General features: G+C 42.6%; 1 pseudogene; it reads right to left on the bottom strand.

The window, feature by feature from the left end:
* Positions 1 to 926: 926 nt before the first annotated feature.
* LOC111549208 overlaps positions 927 to 15669 on the bottom strand; it is a 42803-nt pseudogene continuing 28060 nt past the window's right edge.

Below are 15669 nucleotides of genomic sequence, written 5' to 3'. Positions count from 1 at the left end.
TGTGCTGAGAAAGAAGTGAGACGTAAGAGTCCACACTGTATAATTCCATTTATATAAAGTTCAACAACTTGTAGATCTACTCTATAGGGTTAGAGATTAATATAGTGGTTTTCTCCCTGGGGTGGGGCAAGGGGTGGAGGTGAGGTATTCACTGAAAACAACCTGAGAGTACCTCTGAGGTGATTCTATTTCCTCATCTAGGTTATGGTTACATGAATATTTACATATGTAAAAATTACCCTTAGTCCTTCCTAAATATTATTATTATTATTATTTTTTGAGATGGAGTCTCGCTCTGTCGCCCAGGCTGGAGTGCAGTGGCCGGATCTCAGCTCACTGCAAGCCCCGCCTCCCGGGTTTACGCCATTCTCCTGCCTCAGCCTCCCGTGTAGCTGGGACTACAGGCACCCACCACCTCGCCCGGCTAGGTTTTTGTATTTTTTAGTAGAGACGGGGTTTCACCGTGTTAGCCAGGATGGTCTCGATCTCCTGACCTCGTGATCCACCTGTCTCGGCCTCCCAAAGTTCTGGGATTACAGGCTTGAACCACTGTGCCTGGCCCCTAAATTTTAAAAGTAATTAAAATGATAGTAGTGCATGATTTTTGAAAATTCGAAGTCCTTTTGCTAACATGAAAAGTAAACAACCAGGTGGGGCACGGTAGTTTATAACTGTTATCCCAGCAATTTGGGACGCTGAGGTGGGAGGATCGCTTGAGCCCAGGAGTTTGAGACCAGCCTGGGCAACAAAGTGAGACTTTTTCTCTAGAAAAATTTTCCCAGCTGTGGTGGTACATGGGAGGCTGAGGTAGGAGGATCATTTTAGCCCAGGAAGTCGAAGGTGCAGTGAGCCATGATTGCACCACTGCACCCCAGCCTGGGCAACAGAATGAGATCCTGACTAAAAAAAAAAAAAAAAAAGCACTCTCCATTGTCACTACCATTTTATTTTGTTATTCTGTTGGCTCATGATATCACAAATGAACCACTGCTCTAACCTGTTGAATTTTTTTGTAGCACCTAATCTATCCTTCCTTATTTATATGACGTCTCTTCTCTATCAGACTATAAAAAACAGGAGAACAGAATCCATGTCCCATGGATCCCAAACTGTACACTGAGGCACCCCAGGGTGCCACAGCAAATTCATCGGGTAAATATGGGATATGTTAAATTTTCTAGAGAAACACAGCATCTGGTCAGATACCACATGAACTCCTGGCTCAAAGGTGTTCAGGTTCAGATTTATATTATGCTACATTCTTTTTCATAATGTCATATTTTTGGCAAAGCTGAATTTAGTGGTCACTATCTTAAAACGCAAGTAAGCATGCAATGTGGAAGCATCCAATCTGATTCTAAGGTTTGAGAATTTGTGCAGTGACCAAAATGCACATAAATCCCATTTGTAAGTAACCGTGGTTATGTACAAATAAAATAAAAATACATTTTTCAAGGTATGTTTTTCAATTTTAAATACATTTCAAATTATAAATACTTTTTTTTCACAGAAAGATTGCAGAGGATCTGGGGGCTGTACATAGGCAGGGTCCTGGTGAGCTCTGTACATGGGACTGGGAGACCAGGGAACCTCTACTTGGAAAGGTACTTTTTAATAAAAAAAAAATATATATATATATATATATATAATGGGAGCTACAATCACCCTCTCCCCACTCTCTGATTTAAAAGACACAAAAATAGATGTCTCTAAAATAAATGGGGATCCTGGGGCTTAAGGGTGTTTAAAGGGCTTCACAGGGGCCAGGGCTTACAGGGGGCGTCCCAGGCGCTGGGGTGGCTCCTGCGTCAGTTGGTAGGACAGTAGGCTTCATTGGATGCCACCTGTTTTTCACTTACGGGGAGACACAAGAGTCATTGTAAACATGCCAACCAGTCTGGCACTGGCACAGGGCTGTGTAGTGGCCACAGTGGATGCTGCCTGAGTGGTTGCAAAGGGCACACAGCTGGTAGACAGGACTTCCAACTTTGTCACTGGCAAAGACCCCTAGGCTCAGTCACTGCAGTGGGACGTCTACACCTACAGAACTTGACTTGATGGAGCCTCGGGAGACAGAAAATAAATTCAGTTGGAGCATGAAGATGCAGGGGAATCTGTATAGTCAAGTTTTGGCACCGCTTGTTTTCTGCCAATGTGGGTCACGCACTGGGGCATTCTCTAACTCCAGCTCTTCTTCCTTGGTGAAAAGGCTCAAACAATCCCGCAGAGACACCTTGCCCCCAGTGAATCCTTTCTTGGGGATGGTCAGGGAGAGGTCACACACACACAAAAAACCCTTGAAGGTCATGGAGTGGTATCCACAGGCCTGGCACTTGACACAACGTTTCAACTGGCCCACAAACAGATCCACCATCTTTCTGTCCTCTTGTTCTTCCAGATAATGCTTCCACATTAGGTTGGCCCAGTCATCATCATTTAACTCAGGCTCTTTTAGCAGAGCACCCTTCCTCGGTGGGGTGGAGAGGGAGCCGGACCATGGGCAGGGACTGGTGGAGCCCCGCGACCTCCGTGGTTGATTTCAAGGTGTAGCTGCTCCATAAGGAATGTCAGGAACTCTTGGGTATCCTGCTGGCTGTATCCAGAGAAGAATGTTTTTCAAATGTCTACTAAATTGTTAATCCATATGTACTTATTAAGTTGTTTAAGCCTAATTGTTAAAAAAAAAAAAAAAAAAGAACTGTTAGTTATTACTCTCAGACTGGTGGAGCCATAAAAATAGTACTAACAGACTGGTGGTGCCATGACCAAGAAAGTTCAAGAACCCTGCCACGACTCATTGTAAATAACATGTAAACACAAACACATTCACACATGTGCTAGTCACCCAGTGTGGAGTCTGATGTGAAATGACTTCTTAACAAACGTGCTGAAGAATTAGTGAATGAATGAGGAAGCAGTGCTCCTCTGGCTTATCTTCTCATGCCTGGATATGTGTTCAAATTGGCCATCTCAGTGTGCAGCTCTCTCAGTGAATAACTCCCTTCCAGCCTTCCATTGCACAGGCTAGGGACAAGAAAATGGAAGCTAGGTGAGGTCCTGGATCACCGGGGTACCACTCTGGGCACACAGGAAATCTTCACAAAGCAAGTGAGCATGACAGAAATTGAAGGCATAAGGCTGAGGGAGAAGCTTCCATCCAAGACAGTTGACTGGGAACACACAAGAAAACCTGAGAACAAAAACACAAAGGCAGCTGAGAGGCGCGGAGGGAGAGCCTGAACGAAAGGGCAGGGAGGTGTGAGAGGAGACAAGAACAGGAGGCAAAGGCTGGCAGAGGCGTGAAGTGAGACACGGAAGAACCAGAAGGTCAAGTCATTGAGCTTGAATGTCATTGAGATTTCTTGAAAAAAAAGAGTAGGTTGGATGATGTGGTCAGTATCTTGGGAAAGAAATGTCATTTTAGCACAAATGCTTGCAATGAAGCAACAAGGATACCAAGGTCACTTGGTTAATATGTAGCTTGGAGAGCTCCCAGATGGGCTCTGAGCAGGATTTGAGAAGAATTCAGAAGCATGACGGAGAGTGCAAAATAGGACCTGGGGTAGATTCATCTGAGGGAATCATCCATTATGTTAGAAGGGTTGCAAGTGAAGGAAAACAATACATGTTTTCTCTCTAGGCTGAAAATTTCTACACTAAACTCACTCCTTCAAATTAGGCTAGAGAACATGGTCTGATAGGATTCACCTTTAGATTACCAATGGAGCAACAGGGATGTGGCTCAAATATAAAAGCCTGGTTTCACACAGATTATGTCTGCTGAACAATGGCTCTGGATGGCTCGCCAGGCTGGCATATGGCTCTGCTTGCAAGACTCATACCAAGTTTTGTCTCATTCTGTCTTTAAGAGGGTTCATTCATTTTGCATTGCCGCTCAAATTTTAATGTAGATCATATTTCAGTGTTATCTCTACGTGATCATACCATTTAAAATAAAGTATTTGCATCTGTTTATACTTGGAACATTTTACAACTTCATGTCAGCCCTTTATTCTTAGTTGAACCATTATTCTATCCATGTATAGGACCTGTTTATTCTGAAGTCCCCGTTATCTTTTTACTAGTTCTTTGAAGTTGTATTGTATAATAGTCTTTTTGGTGTCCTGAAAGAGAATGATATCAATGTAGTCAGTATCATCAAGAAATGCTGGGGAGGCAGCTGAGATTAGTGGAAATTCACCAGGTGAGGGATCAAATCCCAAGTCTATCATACGTTAGCTGTGACTTTGGCCCAGTTAGGTTACCTCTCTGAACATCTGCTGCTTCATCCATGAAATGACAAGGCAATAGTGACTGCAGGTAGAGTATGAGCTTGAGTTTCCCACAAGCCTGTGTGTGAATTCTGGGCCTACCATTTACTAACACCCTGAACCCAAGGAAGTGATTCAGCTGAGTCCAAATTTCACCTTGTATCAAATAAGAATAATGAGGTTTTCCTCATGGGGTTAATAAGATAAATGAAGACAATTATAAGTGGAATTGCTAAATGTCTTGTTTTGAACCCCACTGACTAGGATTTCAATGCTCCCTTTAGGAAAAACATATATATATATATATATATATGCTTTTTAAAGTAGAGCATATATATATATATATGGCATATGCCATATATATGTATATATGGTAGGTGTTATAGTTATCTTGTCATGCCATGACTTAGGTGCAATTATTTCTACTTACTCTCTGAGTTTATGCCTTACTACAGTGATTTGCAAATTAGACGTAAAGTATGGCACTTGATTCCACATAAATTCTGATGTGAAAGGCAGACATGGCTGGCTGTATGCAGCAAAGCACACTTCAGAACTGTCAGCACACAGGATGTAATTATGAAATAATGCTCAATACTTTTATTGTATAAACATAAGGGCAGGTCAGTGTTGGGTTTTGTATTAGTTTGTTTTCACACTACTATGAAGATACTACCTGAGACTGGGTAATTTATAAAGAGAAGAGGTTTAACTGACTCACAGTTCTGCATGGCTGGGGAGGCCTTAGGAAACTTACAATCATGGTGGAAGGCGAAGGGGAAGAAAGGCACATCTTACATGGCAGCAAGAGAGAGCGTGCACAGGGAAAAACTGCCACTTAAAATCATCAGATCTCATGAAAACTCCCTCATTATCATGAGAACAGCATAAGGGAAACCACCCCCATGATCTAGTAACCTCCCACCAGGTACTTCCCTTGACACCTGGGAATTACAATTCAAGATGAGATTTGGGTGGGGAGACAGAGCCAAACTATATCAGGTCTGCTTTCATCTTTTACATTTATTCAACAATTTTGTTTTTGTGATTCTTTATCCTTAAACTTCATCTTTTATTATCCTTAGACTTCATCTCTTATTATAAAAGTAGTACATACTTATTGAAAAAATTAAGATAGTACAGATGATTTTAAAAATCACCTGTGATATCATGGTGAGAAATAACCACTACTAACATTTTGGTGTATAAATTCCAGTGTGTGTAGTAGGAGTGTGTGCACATATAAGTAGATATAAATAGTATTTCACTGTAAATACAAGTTTTCAAGCTATAGTTTTTCAGGTAACATTTTTAATTGTGATACAATACACATAAAATTTACCATTTTAACTATTTAAAAGTGTAAAATTCAGTGGCATCAAGTACATTCACAATGTTGTCCAACCATTAGCACTATTTTAGTTCTAGAACTTTTTCATCACCCTAAAAAGAAACGCCATACACAATTAGCAGTCACCCCTCATTTCTCACACCCCTAGCTCATAGCAATCATTAATCTGCCTTCTGTTTGTATGGATTTATCTATTCTAGGTGTTTCATACAAATGGAATCATAAATGTGTGATTTTGCATCTGCCTTCTTTCACTTCACTTAGCATAGTGTTTTCAAGGTACATCCATACTGTAGCATGTCTCAATACTTTATTTCATTCATGGATGAATAATATTCCATTGTATGGATATACAATATTTTGTTTATCCATTCATTAACTGATGGGCATTTGGGTTCTTTCAACCTTTTGGCTTTTGCAAATAATGCTTTTATGAGCATTTATGTACAAGTTTTTGTTTGACTACCTGTTTTACTCCTATACCTATGAGTGGAATTTCACATAACATTTTATCATGAACATTTTTCTAGGTCATTGAAAATTCTTCTGCAATGTCTTTCCACATAGTTGCAGAAAGTTTCATTGCATGGCTTTACCAAAATTTATTTCACAATCCCCTATTGCTGGATATTTCATTTGCTCCAACATTTTCAACATTGTAAGTCATGTTTTAGCTCTGTGGGACCCTTGATCGTTATCATTTTTCAGCACTTTCTGTGGATCAGACCTGCCTAGGGGGGCTGTGTTTCTAATATATCGAAATCTCACAACAATCTGAAAAGATATACAGTGTTATTCTGATTTTACAGGTGAGAAAACTGAAACAAAAAAGACCACATGTGGACGTGATGTTAATGCTTGGGTCTGGATCAGAACCCAGGCCTATCTGTTTCCAACACCTGAATACATTCCATTAAGTTCCATTTACAGGACTATTTTCTTAGGGTAAAGTTCTAGTTAAAAAGTTATAAATCAAAGAACATGCAAAATTTTAAATTATTTGTTGCAGAACTTTAAAAAGACAAGACACTTTCGGTAATTTCATCAACCTTGAATCAAGAATTGTAAAGATTTAATTCGGTTTCAAAGTACCATAAAAAGAAAGATGCTATAATCTCTGGCATGAAGGCCATATACAAATTGCAGAAAAATGAGCTTCTTGTTTATGTAGATTATAAATTTACTGCCACAGCACAAATGTGAATCTAAGAGGTCTCAAACTGTAGAAGGAATGGCTAGAATTCACCATACCGTGCTCTGAATCTTTTGCACTTGTCTAATCGTGATAAATCTTTTGATGAGTAATTCAAATCTGGAGGTTGTCAATGTGAAAAGAAAGGGGCTCCCTCCAAATTTTCTCTGGGAGGAGAGTTGGTATTTTGGACATGATGTTCATATCTCTCAACAGAATGTCATTTTTTGATAAGTGGAAATGTGTTTTCCACAAGGAACCTGCTGCTCTATGTAAGAACTGGTTTTATAATTGCTCTAACTTCTGTATTGAATACCAGACTGAAAAAAAATTTTTGTGCTATGAGTAATCTTGGTTTAATGGCTGTAACAGAACCAGTCCTGAATCAGTAAAAACCAGACTCTGTGGTTTGTTGGAGGTTTTTAAAAAAATTACACTTACTTGGTAATAAAAGGAATGTAAATGCAGATTTCCATCATTAAACATTCCATGAGATAAACAATCTTTACTCGATAAATTGTTTCCAGCTAGTAATTTTGTTAAAACTATCTGACAACCCTATACCAACCCTATACCAACCCTATACCATTGTGTGTCTAGCACAATGCCTGTCCTCTTAGTAATTATTAATTTAATTCCCTGCATTGATTTTAAAAAGTAGTAATATGTATTGAGCACCTACTGTCTTAAATTATTAGACACATCGATGAACCAAACAACTCCCTATCCTCATGGAGTTTAATATCTAGACCAGGTATCAGGGATGGGTGGAGGATACAAATTAGACCAAAACAACCCAAAAAAACAAAAAGCTAAAACAAACAAAAAGCAAAATAAGGGACAGAATGTAACAGTGAGGATAACTTTTGACCAAAGACCTGAAGTGAGAGAGTGATGCTCTTTAATGATGGAGAAGGGACCACAGGCTAAGAAATACAGGTGGCCACCAGCTGCTGGGAGAGGCAGGGAAGTAGATTCTCTCCTGAGAGCCTCTGGAAGGAACCAGTTCTACCAATATTTTGACTTTAACGGGGTGAAGCTGATTTCAGACTTCTGTCCTCCAGAACTGTAAAACAACACATTTGTGTTTTTTTAAGTCACTAAATATGTGTAATTTGTTACAGCAGTGATAGGAAAGCAATGCAGGCTCAATAGAACTGAAGAATTGTTGAAGCCGAGATACTAGAGGGAGTAACCTCAATAGTTGGGAGAATGGGGTCAGAAAAGGAGGTGTTTGAAGTTGAGCATATGGGAGAGTGAAATCCGTGGCTATGGCGAGGCTGAGACCATGAGATGCATGGATGAGGAAGGATAAGGACACAATCATTAGAGAGGACCTCAGAGGCCAGGGGTGAGAAAGATCACCTAAGTGGGTGTGAAATCCTCAAGGGTCATGATGAATGTGGCAATGGGGAGAGTGACCCTGAGCCAGGAGCTAACTCTTCTAGAAACAGGAGTACGTGACCTGCGGGTCTATCGATGGCTGGAGTAAGGAGGGTAGCAAGTGGTTTAGTCTGATAGCATGGGCTTCAAAATTGAGGGTGAAAAGGGAGGAAAGAGGGTACGAGTATGGTTTGGGAGAAGGACAATAAGGACCAAGGACAACACCTACCCCACCTCTAAGCCCTTGGGCTTATACCATGAAAGCTGTGGGAGATAGAAGAGAGCTGCAGAGAAAGCATTCAGACAGGATAAGAAGGTAAGAAAGTTTGATGGGTGGGGCGGGGAGGATATGGGCGATTTTGCTGATAACGAATCTTGAGTTTCAGTTGGTCCCATGGCAAGGTTTTGCTCTGTGCAGAAGTGGGAGATGGGGCTAGATGGATGATATACAGGTACTGTATGTAGGTGAGAGACTGGAGATGAGAGAGGACTGGGTGGAGGTGGGGGAATCTTAGCTTCCTAATGGTGACCGAGATTTGTCCCAATAGCATCCTGGCAGATGGTGGTGAAAAGGTCTTGTGATTGGGAGAAGGGTGGGGGTCGTGTTATGGACACGCAAGAAGGCTCTACAGGTCCCTCTTCGTGCCTGTTTATGGCAGGAATAAGGGAAGGGGTGCTGTGTGTGAACGTGCTTTGAGAAGGATAGGCCATGCTATAAAGGGAAAAGTGTGTGAGTTACAGGATCATGTGATAAAAAGTGATGTATGAGGGGGAAAAAATCCTTTTCCTGCCTTGTTTTCACAATAGCACTCTCAGGCATCCACCCCGGGACTCTACAATGGCTGTCAGGCTTCCAACAACTCCCATTGTAGGCTGGAGCCTGACCTAGTGAGAAATTAGAACACCGTCCTTCAAAACCCATGTCTCTGTCTGTTTAACACCAAGGAGGTCCACGAATAGACTGAGCTCCTTTCTTATGACTGGGAGGTTAAACTTCAACTTCGTAGGCTTGGTGTATTGTGCCTAAAATGCTCCTAAAACAACAGCTTTATAATAAACACAGAATCCCAATCTGAGTGTGAGTCAGGGGAAAATAATTCTATACCTTGTGATTTCTGGAAATGTTTAGATTAAAAATAAAAACCTGTGTGGCAGGACCAACCTTGCAAAGAGTAAACTTCCCAGCAAGTGTGTGTTGGCTGTCAGAGTTGAGTCATAGGGAAAGGGAGGTGCCACAGGGGCTTTGAGCTATTTATTATATGATGTCCAGGTGTCAATAGCCAAGTAGACAAAAGGCTGGATATACAGGGAATGGAGAGCCCAGTGGGGCAAGAATTGAAAGGGCATCTTACAGTTGTCTAGTATTTACAAAGAGGTCTCACCCAGCGATATATGTAAACATGTGATTCTGGCCATTGTCTTTCTGATATCAGGGTGAGTGTTTTAGTCTGTTTTCGCACTGCTGATAAAGACATATTGGAGACTGGATAATTTGTAAAGGAAAAGAGATTTAATGGACTCATAGTTCCACGTGGCTGGGGAGGCCTAACAATCATGGTGGAAGGCAAAAGGCACATCTTACGTGGCAGCAGCAAAGAGATAATGAGAGCCAAGCCAAAGGGGTTTCCCCTTATAAAATCATCAGATCTCATGAGACTTATTACTACTATGAGAACAGTATGGGGGAACCACCCCCATGATTCCATTATCTCCCACTGGGTCCCTCCCATACACGTGGGGATTATGGGAGCTACAGTTCAAGATGAGACTTGGGTGGAGACACAGCCAAACCATATCAATGGGTATTCTGGGGGTTTTCAGTTGGGCTTGCTCACCATGTCAAGGGTGTAATACACCATCCTGCAAGTATGGTGTTCATCTGTGGTGGTGTATCCTAAACAAAGAATAGTCATCAAAAACAACGAGTCCCTTGGGATCTGAGGACATTTTTTTCCATAAATGGAGCACTATCATCTCCTCTTGAGAATACCAGTAGGGTCCTTGACCATCAGTAATTGATTCAATTTTGCTGATTACTGAAGGGTATACAAAGAAAACTGGAGGGCACCCAGTATCTGCTCTTCCCCATTTTTTGAAGATGTGTAATCTTTCTTTCCATCCCTCAAGACATGGCAATTGTTAGAGCTACTTCTAACTCCTGTGAGCTGGCAGGGGTGCTCAGCGATGGCAAAACAATTCTGCTATCAGTCAAAAAAAAAATTCACTTTGGAAAGTCCCTTCTGATGCTAACATTCTGTGATCCTAAAGCAAACCTCCTAATCCCCACAAATCATAGTGTGTATCCTTAAGGCTAATAGAGTTTTGAAGGGCCCATCTCATAGCTGCTTCTCCTGATGGGAACAGTCAGAAGGGCACTCCATGCATCTTTCTGCTGTCCTTGAATGTTCATGCAATAGCAGACAACTGTCACTTTGCTTGAACAGAGCATAATTTGCTATTACTTTACTCAAAAATACTTCAATGTAATAGATGCAGAGTAACACTGAAAAGCTGGCTTGTTGTTTTAGTCTACACTTTCATCCTTAGTCACTAGTAGCCAGACTTCAAAAATACCAAGCATCCTGTGTTTCAGTCATGTCATCAATTCTTGATTCCTCTCCAGGGAAGTATTGTGTTCCTTAGCATATGGCCTCTTACTAAGATCAGCAACCAATCCTATAAGCAAACAGAGAAGGGTGAAAGCTCAGGAAGTGTAGGGCTCTCCAGGGATGCACGGAGTCACTGGTATCTCAAAGGGCATCCACTTACTAGCTTGCTTTGCAAGCAGCTGCTCTCTTGACCTAAGGGAACAAGAGGATTTGAGGTGAGACTGGGGGCAAAGAAGGTAGAGAGAGGAAGAAGATGCATAGGACCTGTAGGGTCCAAGGCTGGGAAGGGGTGCAGGAGGTATGTCTAGAGCATCGATGGGACTGAATGAGAGCCCTGGAAACCTCTCAGAGGAGGCAGTGATGAAGGAAGACCAAGGCAAAGTTCACCTATTTTTCTATGTTTTCCTAACTTTCCCATGTTTTCTATGTTTTCCTAAATTGTTTCCCTATTATCCAAGGGAATAAAATGTTTAAGGAAACCCAGGAAGCATTTTATTTCCATGTGACTTGTGAGTATGTCAAAGTGATTAAAATTTCATAGTCAGTCCTAAACAGGAGATGGTGTTTCTCTCAACTCACCTCATTGGTTTTACACAGGGGTGGTGATTTTTGTTTGTTTGTTGTTGTTTTCTTATCACAAAGGACTTCATGCACTAGAGGCCTAAGCATCTAAGAAGGAGATTTCTGAGGCTCTTCCAACTCCAGTCCCTTCCTATCCTCAGCCTGGATGGCAAATCACTATCACCAAAGCCAACAAAATTAGAAGGCTCCTTGACTTGGGACCTGGAATCTATATTTTTAAAATTTCCCTAAGCAGACAGATTTGGAAACTACTGAAAATTCCCAAGAATGACAGAAAAGAGAGTGGAAGAAGTGAGGGACTAGGGACAGAAGTCAGAAGAGGAGGGGCTGAGCTGTCCTTATGTGTCCTTCTGCAGCAGGAGGCTGCACTTCCCGTCCTCTGCTCCTCCCTGTCTTTTCTCTGGCTCTTGGAAAGAGTGAGCAGAAGCCAGGTAGAAAGACCCTTGGATGCCCTACACTAAGGATGTTTGCATTTTGGGGTCAGAGTAAATGGGGTCAGACCGCTCGACCATCTGTGGCCTGTGTGAATTACCCAACTTCACCAAGCTTCAGTTTCCTCATCAATAGCACTTACTAAATGGCTGCCACCATCAATTCATGGGTCCAAGCCAAGTCATGGTTGGCTGTAGTCCATAGCTTCCAGGCAAGTCCTGACACCACAGCTCTGACAATTCCAGGCACCAGAGATGTGCCAAGGACAGCACTGAGGTGATTTTCAGGGCACACCAACCCCAAATGGAGCGGGAGCCAACTGAAAAGTGGACCAAGTCTTTCCAAAGCCCATCCCACAGTCCTCTCCTCCTCACCCTGCGGACCCTTAGCCTTGCTGGGCTCTGAATCGCTAAGCCCAAGGCAAGCCTCTTCTTCGAAATGAACCACCATATTTTTCTCCCTACTTTTGCTCTCTTGCAAACTCTATTCCTTTGAAGCTGACCACTGCTAATACTTGGTCTGATTAAAGCAATTATCAGTAAGGTATAGATGACTGTTGCATTTGCAACTTTACAGGGAGTGTATGTTAATTCAAAAACATCCCCTCAGAGTGGTAAAATGGATTCAGGAAATGGATCTTTATAGATTCAAAGAAAGTCTTCACCCCAAAACTGTTCTGTCAACCCCATCACCACTACCCTATTTTTTTCCTGGGTCAGTTTTGCCTGTAGCTCTACATCACACCAGATGAAGTTAGGTACATGAGCACTCCTGAAGGAGAGTGCTGGCTGGCATTAAGATTATATGGCTCCATCAGAAGCCACAAGCACAATCACCAGCATTATCTTTCTTCAGAATGTCAGAGTTTCCCAGGGGTATCCATCTGCCACTGCTATCTATTCCCAAGCTCAGTCTGCCTGTATGGAATCCCCTCTACCACAAGTAAAATCTTGAATGGATACACATGTTACACCTTCAAGTCCAAGAATATAGTTGGGTTATATGACATTAAGAAGCTCAAAATTCCTGGGAATGTCATACAAACTGCCCATATTTCTCTAGGATTAGGTTTGTGTACACATGACCCTCCCCCCTGCCAAACAGCTTAAATATATAACTATATTTCCCTCTCGTATAAAAGTCTGAAATAGGTGGCCCAAGGCCAGCAGGGGTGCTATGGTGTCATTCCCATGATTCTGTCTCTTTGCTGTTCCCCAAGAGGGCTGCATTCATGGTTAGCTCATGGTCCAAATGGCTGCTCCAGTTCCTGCCAGCATGTCCACATTCCAGCCAGAAGCAGAGAGGAGAAAGGACGAGCACACACTCCACTTAAGGACATTTTACAAAAATTTAACACAATTTCCATTGAGGTTCTGCTGAACGGAATTTAGTCACCGGACCACACTTTCCTGCAAGGAAGGCTGTGTGAAATGGAGCCTTTGCCTGAGTGCATCTTCATGTCTAGGTTACTGTGGGCTTTCCTCACCCTTCCTGACTTCCATGTGCTGTAGCATCCTGGTGCCTGCCACTGCTCGAAGACACTGCCTCCTGGGGTGATATGGTTTGGCTGTGTCCCAACCCTAATTTCATGTTGAACTGTGATCCTGAGTGTTGGAGGTGAGATCTGGTGGGAGGTGATTGAATCATGGAGGTGGTTTCTAATGTCTTAGTGCCATCGCCCTAGCGCTGTTTTGTGACAGAGTTCTCAAAAGATCTGGTTCTTTAAAGGTGTGTAGCACCTCCCCTTTTGCTTTCTCTCTATCCTGCCGCCATGTTGAAGACATGCTTGTTTCTTTCCCCTTTGCCTTTCTGCCATGATTGCAAATTTCCTGAGGCCTCCCCAGCCATGCTTCCTGTACAGCCTGTGGAACTGTCTATCAATGAAATGTCTTTTCTCTATAAATTACCCAGCCTCAGATAGTTCTTTAAGGCAGTGTGAGAACAGACTTATACATGGGGCATAACACTTCTTTCTTGCTTCAGTGGTTATAGCACCTGTGAGGTCATACCCTGTGCAATCCTTGGTGGTGAGCTGGGACTGAGTCCCTGAGAATACTCACTTTTTATTAATTTTCCTAAGGCATGGTGGAGGACATCCTCCATTCTGACATTGCAGTAAGAAAGTGGGAAAAAGCCTCCCAAGCAGCTCCTTTCACTAATCTATAAAGGTGTTAATGAGGCTTCTGATACGGCAAGTCCTGGACAAGGTGTTGAGAACACAGAAAACAAAAGGCTCTGTCTCTGTCCTCAAGGAGCTCAGAGGCCCCCGGGGAGACAGGGGTGAGTGCAGTGTCAGAGATCTGTGGAAGGTTATAAGGAGGTTCTGAAGGAGAGTACCTGGATGGTCAAGGTAGATGGAAGTGGCCAGATAAGTCACCTTGAAAGGGGTTAGGCTGAGATGAACTTTAGAGGAAAAGCAGGAGTTGGTCAGGCAAAACAGAAATGTGCATTCAATGAAGGTTTACCATTGCCAGAAGCAAGGAGAAAGAAAAGAGTGTGCAGTGTTCTTGCAAGTATATGCTATTGAGCACGACTGGAAATGCAAGAAGTAGAAATTAGAGTATCAGGAAGGAAGGCATGTACCAACTCACAGTCTTGTGAGAACAAGTAATGAATTTGATGAAATTCTCTCTGGGATCAGAGTCCTGTTTGGGTACCTAAAGTGTGGGGCTGGATACTCTATTATACACTTACAGGATTTCAGCTTATTGCAACCTTAATCTTCAAATAATGGTATGCTTGTGGATCCTGGTCACTGGTCTCCACCCTCTTGTCAGCACCTTTCTGTATGTTGTGTGGTCTCCTGCATGTCTTGTCGACTATTTTCTACAACTATCTCTGTCATTGACTGTCACTTTGTAAAGATACTTTGTTTTGCTCGTCAAACTGTAATTTTCTCTGCATCCTGTATGGAGGCCTATCCCACCTCTCAGCTCAACAGTCAATGGTTGAGGTCCCAGCTTTCACTTCCCCTGACCTACTCCTGCCTAATCTGTCATAGCACATTAGTGCTGCAGATAGAAAGGAAATCTAAGCAATGTAGATTGGGGTGAGGAAAGGTGTGGTAGGTAGTCTCCAAGAAGACACCCAGTGAGCCTTGCTTCTAATCTTCACACCCTTGTGTAGTTGCCTCCCATATCATACCTAAGTTGGTCTGTGTGATTACAGAATATGGCAGATGTGATGATATGTCACTTTCAAGGCTAGATCATAGAAGACTTTGTGGCTTCTGCCACTCTGTCCTTATCACAGGCTCTGAAGGAAGCCAACTGCCGGATAGTCAAGGCACTTACATCACCTTATTGAAGGGTCTATGTGGGGAAGAACCAAGGCCTCCTACCAGTGGCCTTCTGCCATCAGGATTCAGTCCTCCTGCCAACAACCACGTGAATGAGCCTTCTTGGAGGCAGACCCTCCAGCTCCATCAAGCTTTAAATAGCTGCAGCTCTAGCCGACATCTTGACTGCAACCTTAGGGGAGACCCAGAGAAGAACGCTCCAGCTAAGGCCATTCTGAATTCCTGACCACCGACATTGAGATCATAAATACCCATTGTTTTAAGCTGTTGTGTTTTAGTGTTATTTGCTGTGCAGCAACTGATAACCTAATACAATAGACTTCCCACCTTCTTCCTCACTCCCCTGCTAGAAGAGGTAATGCGACCTGATTGGCTAGATTTCAAGGCATGGATTGGGTTATGCTCATTGGTGAATGGGTCCCTGGCAACCAGTCAAGGACTTACAGAGTCCCTACCATGAGCTGAGTGCTGTTTTAGGTGTTGGAGATACAGCAACATATAAACCAGTGCCCTTGACATTGTAACGGGAGGAGGAAGGCAATGGGTACACA

The sequence above is a fragment of the Piliocolobus tephrosceles genome, chromosome 11 (assembly GCF_002776525.5).
Source record: "Piliocolobus tephrosceles isolate RC106 chromosome 11, ASM277652v3, whole genome shotgun sequence".
Taxonomy (NCBI): domain Eukaryota; kingdom Metazoa; phylum Chordata; class Mammalia; order Primates; family Cercopithecidae; genus Piliocolobus; species Piliocolobus tephrosceles.
The sequence above is the reverse complement of the archived record's forward strand: the minus strand, read 5'-3'. Positions and strand labels throughout refer to the sequence as shown.